Below are 7500 nucleotides of genomic sequence, written 5' to 3' on the forward strand. Positions count from 1 at the left end.
GACTATTAGAGATGATAGTGCTATGTGTGTATGATATTAATATACTCTAAAAAATTCTGGGTTATTTCAACCCAACTTTGGGTCAAATTTGGACTAACCCAACTTTCGGGTTAAAAATTTAATGTAAAAAATTAACCCAAATTTAACCCAAAATAAATCTGCAGCCTGTCAGTGATAAAGATCTCAGTACTGATCAGAATCTCAGTCACGTCACACTGCAAGACAACAACAGTCTTCTGTGGAAAAAGGGTCAATGAGACTCACCAGCAGACAAGCGCTCTATAGTTACTCTGCTGTCTATATATATATATAATATATATCTCAGGTCTCATCAGGACATGTGTTTAACACACCTTTAGGACTATGGCACGTCATGATCTTTCACTTCTGCTGAATGAACCGATTGCTGACATGCAGATAAACAGTCCTTGGAGAATTGCACAAGCTTATCTTCTGTCATGTGTGTTGATGTTGAATCTGGACTGTGAGGACGAGACGCACCTGTGAACACAGCCTCTGTGAGTTTGAATGATGGTTCAGGTGTCAGTGTGTCATCAAAAACCACACGATTATCATCAGACTCATGTTAAAATACTGTTAATGGACAAAACATGTCATTCTGTCATCATTTACTCAAAAGACAAACATTGGTACGAGTGATCAACCAATACGGATTTTTTGACCACCGATACTAATACGATATCTTAGAGAACAGGGTGGGCAATGGCCGATAAAATATTAGAATATTTCATTTAAGTAACATGCATTACAATTGCAGCAGTGAAATTTAGATTTTACATATTTATTAAATTAGAAAAATGTGTTGCAAAATAAATCAATGTGAAAAAAATTATTTGAAATGGATAAAAAAAATAAATCTGTAAAATAAACATCAGTTTCTTGATTCTGTAATCCGTGTAGGGTATATTTCACAAAGAAAGAAATAGTTAAAAATGTGAGTTACAAAGGAAGTAAGCACCGTAAGCAGCAGTGCGCTCAGTAATCTGGTAAGTTTGTACGCACTGGGAATCAAATTCTGATTTTACATACAGTACACTGTGAATATGACATGAATATGACTAACTGGATTATATCATGGTAGAGTTTGAAATTAAGGATGTAAATCGTCCTGCAGTTCTTAGTGCTGTCAAAATAAAAGCTTATGAAACTTATCGGTCAAACAGAACAAAATATCGGTCCATGCCGATAATTTAAAAGATATATTGACCTTGAGCTTTTTTCCAATTGCCAAATCCAATCACTTGAAATTCATCTGTTTTGGACTTGTTGCCACCAAAGGCGAGACGTGAAGAAGAAGAAAAAAATAATAATTCAGTGGTGGGACTAAATTCAATCATAAATCGCATATAATTAATTCCTGAACTTTCTGTTACAGGAAATGAGATTATTGGCTGATATGTGCCGATCTCAAAGTTCACCCATGCTTTTGGTTTGTGAACTGGAGGCTTAGCCAGGCCCGGTTCCAGAATTAAATCACTGACGGTGCTCTTCTGTCCCGTCAAATGCTATGGTTATCACTGTGTCAGTATTTCGAGAGTGAATCCAGCATAAATGCATGCAGATGTCATTCCTGAATCTTTGCAGCTTGTATGTGTCTGAAAAACAAAAGTTTCATACAAATTCTGAATGGATTATAGCCTATAAGCACGCAAAGAGCTCTCCCTGTATAATCACTAACAACAAGCATCACTCATCTTAGCTCATCGCGATCTCACAAAGTTCTGTTATAATCAGTGAAGCTGTCTAAACTGCATCTGCACTCTGTTAGTGCTGAGATGATTCACGAGCGCGCAGAACAGCGATATGTCTGTGATTGGCTACGTTGCTCAACACTGCAAAAACACGTTGTAAAGCGCACTGGACAGTTTGGCAGATGTTCAGTTGAGGGTGCTTTTGCTTTCATTTGAGGGGATTTACCTCCATCTAGAACCGGGCCTGGGCTTAACTAACCACTCCATTTTAAGGTCAGGCGAGTTTGCTGGCCAATTAAGAACAGGGTCCTTAAACCAGGTACTGGTAGCTTTGGCACTGTGTGCAGGTGCCAAGTCCTGTTGGAAAATGAAATCTGCATCTCCATAAAGTTGGTCAGCAGCAGGAAGCATGAAGTGCTCTAAAACTTCCCGGTATACGGCTGCGTTGACCTTAGACCTCAGAAAACACCAGTGGACCACCACCAGCAGATGACATGGCACCCCAAACCATCACTGACTGTGGAAACTTTACACTGGACCTCAAGCAACGTGGATTGTGTGCCTCTCCTCTCTCCCTCCAGACTCTAGGACCCTGATTTCCAAAGGAAATGCAAAATTTACTTTCATCAGAGAACATTACTTTGGACCACTCAGCAGCAGTCCAGTCCTTTTTGAAGCGAGACGCTTCTGACGCTGTCTGTTGTTCAAGAGTGTCTTGACACAAGGAGTGCTCAGCTGAAACCCATGTCTTGCATACGTCTGTGTGTAGTGGCTCTTGAAGCACTGACTCCAGCTGCAGTCCACTCTTTGTGAATCTCCCCCACATTTTTGAATGGGTTTTGTTTCACAATCCTCTCCAGGGTGCGGTTATCCCTATTGCTTGTACAGTTTTTTCTCTACCACATCTTTTCCTTCCCTTCGCCTCTCTATTAATGTGCTTGGACACAGAGCTCTGTGAACAGCCAGCCTCTTTTGCAATGACCTTTTGTGTCTTGCTCTCCTTGTGCAAGGTGTCAATGGTCGTCTTTTGGACAACTATCAAGTCAGCAGTCTTCCCCATGATTGTGTAGCCTACAGAACTAGACTGAGAGACCATTTAAAGGCCTTTGCAGGTGTTTTGAGTTAATTAACTGATTAGAGTGTGAGAATAATTGTAGTATTTGGCTTTAACATAAATACAAATGAAATCCAATGACAGAAAAGAGTTAAACACGAACAAAAAGCCAATCACAGTAACGCACTGTAGAAGTGAAACCTACATGTTAATGTAAGTTGAGATTTTTAAAGAATTAACTTACCTTAATCTATTAAAGCTCCAAAAGAAAAATTGTGTCCCTTTTTCTGTTATTTAACGAAGTATGAAATATCTGATCATCGTCCATATCGCTGTTTATATTACACTTGCGTTACCAAGGCAACGACTGAGCGTTTGTATTACATTCCAGAGAGCTCCGTTATCAGCACCACAGCGGGAAATAAAACCGTATCCGTGCTGACTGGCCCGGATCGGATCGGCGCGGAATGGAACGGTTAAGCAAAGAGAACCGTTCGGCCTGATGGTGGAAAAGCGGTTAATAATCTGTCAAAACATTAAACCTCCAAAACCAGCACCTGCCTGTCTCAGATATACAGAGATCTGATCTGAGACCAGCTCACAGCAGGTCGCTGAAACATGACGAGCTGGTGCTGCTTTTGTTGGACTTCGTCCTTAAGGTTAAACAAACACACACATAGAGAGAGAGAGAGCGTGTGTGTGTGTGTGTGTGTGTGTGTGTGTGTGTGTGCGTGTGTGTGTGTGTGTGTGTGTGTGTGTGTGTGTGTTTATGAGCGAGTGAGATCTGTGAGCGCTGTGCATTCACTGCCATGCGTCCGCCGTCTGCAGCTCAGCACTGAGGCTCCGACCCGATCGACCAATCAGAGCAGCAGGAGGTTTGTGCGCTTGCTTTCTTCAGTGGCATTTCAGACAGGTGTAGAGTAAAATATCACTAATTAACTTGCGTTAAGAGCAACTAATGAGTTTCAGTGGTGCGTTCAATGCTTCATGTCTCCTGTACAGAGTGATTGAACACTTACCTTCTTCCCAAGGAGCACATTAAAACAATTTAGGGGTGCAATGCAAATTTTTCAAATTCTGTGTTTTAGCATAATAAGGGGATATATAGAGAAATTTCACAATTATTTAATTGATCCGAATACAGAAACTACACAAGGTTTTTAAATAATTTTGCTTCCGACTCTATTTAATAGGCTAGTTATGTAATAATTTATAGTCCTATTAAACTGTATGTAGATTAGGTATGTGACAGTATCAAATTTTCACAATAGTCATTGAAGCTTTTATTACGGTATATAATTTAGAATGTAAAAAAAAGTTGTCCTGCTAACAGGTTAAATAACTTTATTAAAGTTCTTTTACTAAAGAAAATATATATACAAAAAATATAAAGTAAACAAGTGTTTCAAGAATAGAGTGCAAAAGAGTAAAGTTCAAATGAATGAAAGAGCAGCAGGTAACTGTCACACCCCCCATGGACTGTGTTTCCTTCCCCATGTGCTCAGTGTGAGAGAGTTTTCTCCTCATGTGTCTTAATTGGATTTGTTTCACCTGCCCTTAATTAATTATGTTGTTACCTTCTGTGTACTTATACTCCCCTCGTCTCTGTCAGTCGTCAGATCTTGTCTGTTTATGTGTGGAGTTTGCCCTCTTCCTTGGAGTTATTAAACCTATTGAACTCTTCTGCGTCGTTTTGTGCCTTTTGGATTGACACACACTGTAGTGTGACAGAAACACTTTACAATAAGGTCCCATTAGTTTATCTTCAGTTAAAGCAGGTTAACATTAACTAACAGTGTGCATTAACTAATTCTTGCCATTCTTAATATTATTTTTTAACATTGATTAATAAAAATACAACTATTTATTGTTAGTTAATGTTAGCTAAGTTGAATAATATTGGCAGACACAACTTTTGATTTTATAATGTATTATTAAAAGTTGAAATTAACATGAATTAAGATTAATAAATGCAGTCGTTGTTATTTCATGTTAACTAATGTTAATGGAACCTGTTAAAGGGATACTCCATCCCAAAATTAAAATTTTGTCATTAATCACTTACCCTCATTCCAAACCTGTAAAAGCTTCGTTCGTCTTCAGAACACAATTTAAGATATTTTGGATGAAAAACCGGGAGGCTTGAGACTGTCCCATAGACTGCCAAATAAATAACAGTGTCAAGGTCCAGGAAAGCATCATCAGAATACTCCATCTGTCATCAGTGATTCAACCCTAACGTTATGAAGAGACAAGAATACTTTTTGTACACGAAGAAAACAAAAATAACAACTTTATTCAACAATTTGTCTCCTCTGTGTCTCTCCAAATCAGCGTAGTGCCATTTTGACAATTCTGAGCAGAACGCAGGCGGCGTACGCTCTTCTGTGTCAGACGCGCCAAAAGGATATGTATTTAAGTGTATTTACGCTTTGGTTTGAAAGAAAACAGTGCATATATATATATATATATATATATATATATATATATATATATATATATATATATATATATATACAATAATTATATAAATAAATAAGTTTGAAAATAAATCTAGTAGCTCATTTAAGTATGGTCTTTAAGACCGTCTTTAAGTATGAATTATTTGGTGCTATGGTGAAGTCTTAAGCGAATATAAATGTCTAAATGACTGTTTGAAACAAAGTAGCAGCTTTGTTTACAGGGTTACCAGGGTAACGGCTGCATCTCTGCCTCCGGCAGCGCCCTCTAGTGCCGCATGTGCGCTTCATTCAGCGCGTCCCTTTCACTCGCTCCGCATTTGCTTTCATCTGTGCTATTTACATTAAATCGTGGCCTTTTTAAAGTTCAATAATCATATGAGGCTGTATCGCTGTTTATCCATAAATAAACCAAAGAAAATAATCCATTTGTTATAGGCTACAGTGTAAATAAGGATGTTTAATAATTATTTTTCACACTTATGCTCCTAAATACACTTTCCAGTTGGCACACTTTTAGTCGCAAATGCAAGTGAAATGCTCGCACTGTCTGAGCCCTGTGTGTGTGTGTGTGTGTGTGTGTGTGTGTGTGTTAATCATTCAGTTATACATGACTCAGAGAGAGAGCTGTTTTATGGTCTTTCTCTCTCTCACACGTGTTTGTTTTCCTGTCGGTGTGTTTTCTATTATTTTTTATCAGAATGAGCTTTATTGCCAGGTATGTTTACACATACGAAAACTTTGTTTTCAGAAGCTTACACAGTGCAAAGAAAGACAGAAAAAAAAGAAGAGAAATAATTTTTAAGAACAAGTAAATAGGGAATAACTGTTAGGGTTATGTTTAGTTTTTGTCCTGGTTTTCATTGGGTTTTCAGTTAGCCTGTTCCCCAGTTTTCCTTAAGCCGCTTTTCCACCGAAATAACCTGGAACAATATTTCCCAGGAACAATATTTCCCAGGAACTTTTTCCCCCCAGACCTGTTGCTGTCTGTCTGCGTTTCCACTGTGGTCTAATGTACCGAGAGTAACAGGCAAATAGTCTGGTGACGTAGGTCTGCGCGCGTTTCAATACCAAGTACGCAAATTTCGCACTTGCATCCTCGGTAGTTCGGATTTCTCAAGTTCGACTCTGGAGTGTGAACTCCGGCGGACGGGACACAAGTCCGGTAATTCCGCAAACAGCAGCGTACTTGACAACATCTGTCAGCTTGCCTTTGCTACTGTAATTTTCCTCACTGTATTTGCAATAAGACGAAATATATTAAACACCACTGCCCCTTTTCGTTTTCATTTAAACATATCAATAGTCGCAAAAATGTAGTTCAGGGAACGTACATACATTACAATGAAACAAAATATTATATCAAACATTGCCTATTTTCATTTTAAAATATAAATAGAATAAAAACTAAAGATTACCTGTTAAGATTTACCCTAAACGAATTATATTTTATGTTTAACCACTTTAGAGACATCAGAGCCAGGCAACGTTAATAAACGTTATTAATGTCAACAGCAAAAATGTTTCACAGGATTATTAACGTACCTGAAAGGGACGCACAAGCTTCATCTTGGGATTTTTACTTTTTCTTTTCTCGGCGTGAATACTGTGTTCACAGTTAAATGCATTTTTTATAATTATGTATATATGTTCATGTTTATATGTGTATTTATGTAAATGCATGTGTTAATATTAATATAGACTGAAAGTTCCCCCCCCCCCCCCATGTACTCTGCGTATAAGGAGCGGCGGTACTTTCTCTTACAGCACACATTTATAGTGTTTAAACTAGCCTAACATTGTGATATGCTTGAGCTGTTTTATATCTGTAGATTTTATTTTATTTTAAGTCATGATGATTTGAGAAGGCTAAATTGATCAAATAGGCTATGATCAACTTACTGTCTGCCGCTGGCCGCTTGGTCTCGATACTTTAAAAAACAGAAACTTAAATTTAACAAAGACAAAATGCTTCACACGTTTAAAATTAATAAATTAATTAACTTAATAAAATAATGATAACTAAATATAATCACTTTGCCCTTTCATACAAAACTGAACTATTTTAGTAGCTGAAACACTATATAAGCTGTTTTGGCAGAAGGTGGGAAAAAAGATGGGCTCGGGTCGAGAATTCTGATAAGCTGTCAGTCACAGGCCGGGATAGGGCCAAGATTGAGGCCCGTGCAGGACTCTAATATCTCTGCTTTTTGTTGACACATGATACGACACAAATCAGCACGGGGAGGTTATCGCGGGGCCACTGAGATGAAAC

At 38.1% G+C, this 7500-nt stretch overlaps 1 protein-coding gene across 1 annotated transcript in view; it reads left to right on the top strand.

Annotated features, from left to right (window-relative positions):
* Nucleotides 1-3504: 3504 nt before the first annotated feature.
* Nucleotides 3505-7500, top strand: part of slc2a9l2 (solute carrier family 2 member 9, like 2) — a 26159-nt gene continuing 22163 nt past the window's right edge. The window contains exon 1 of the mRNA XM_042770490.1: nt 3505-3641. The gene's annotated coding sequence lies outside the window, so the exon portion shown is untranslated. The remainder of the gene's footprint in view (nt 3642-7500) is intronic.

Source organism: Cyprinus carpio, chromosome A14, assembly GCF_018340385.1.
Source record: "Cyprinus carpio isolate SPL01 chromosome A14, ASM1834038v1, whole genome shotgun sequence".
Taxonomy (NCBI): Eukaryota; Metazoa; Chordata; class Actinopteri; order Cypriniformes; family Cyprinidae; genus Cyprinus; species Cyprinus carpio.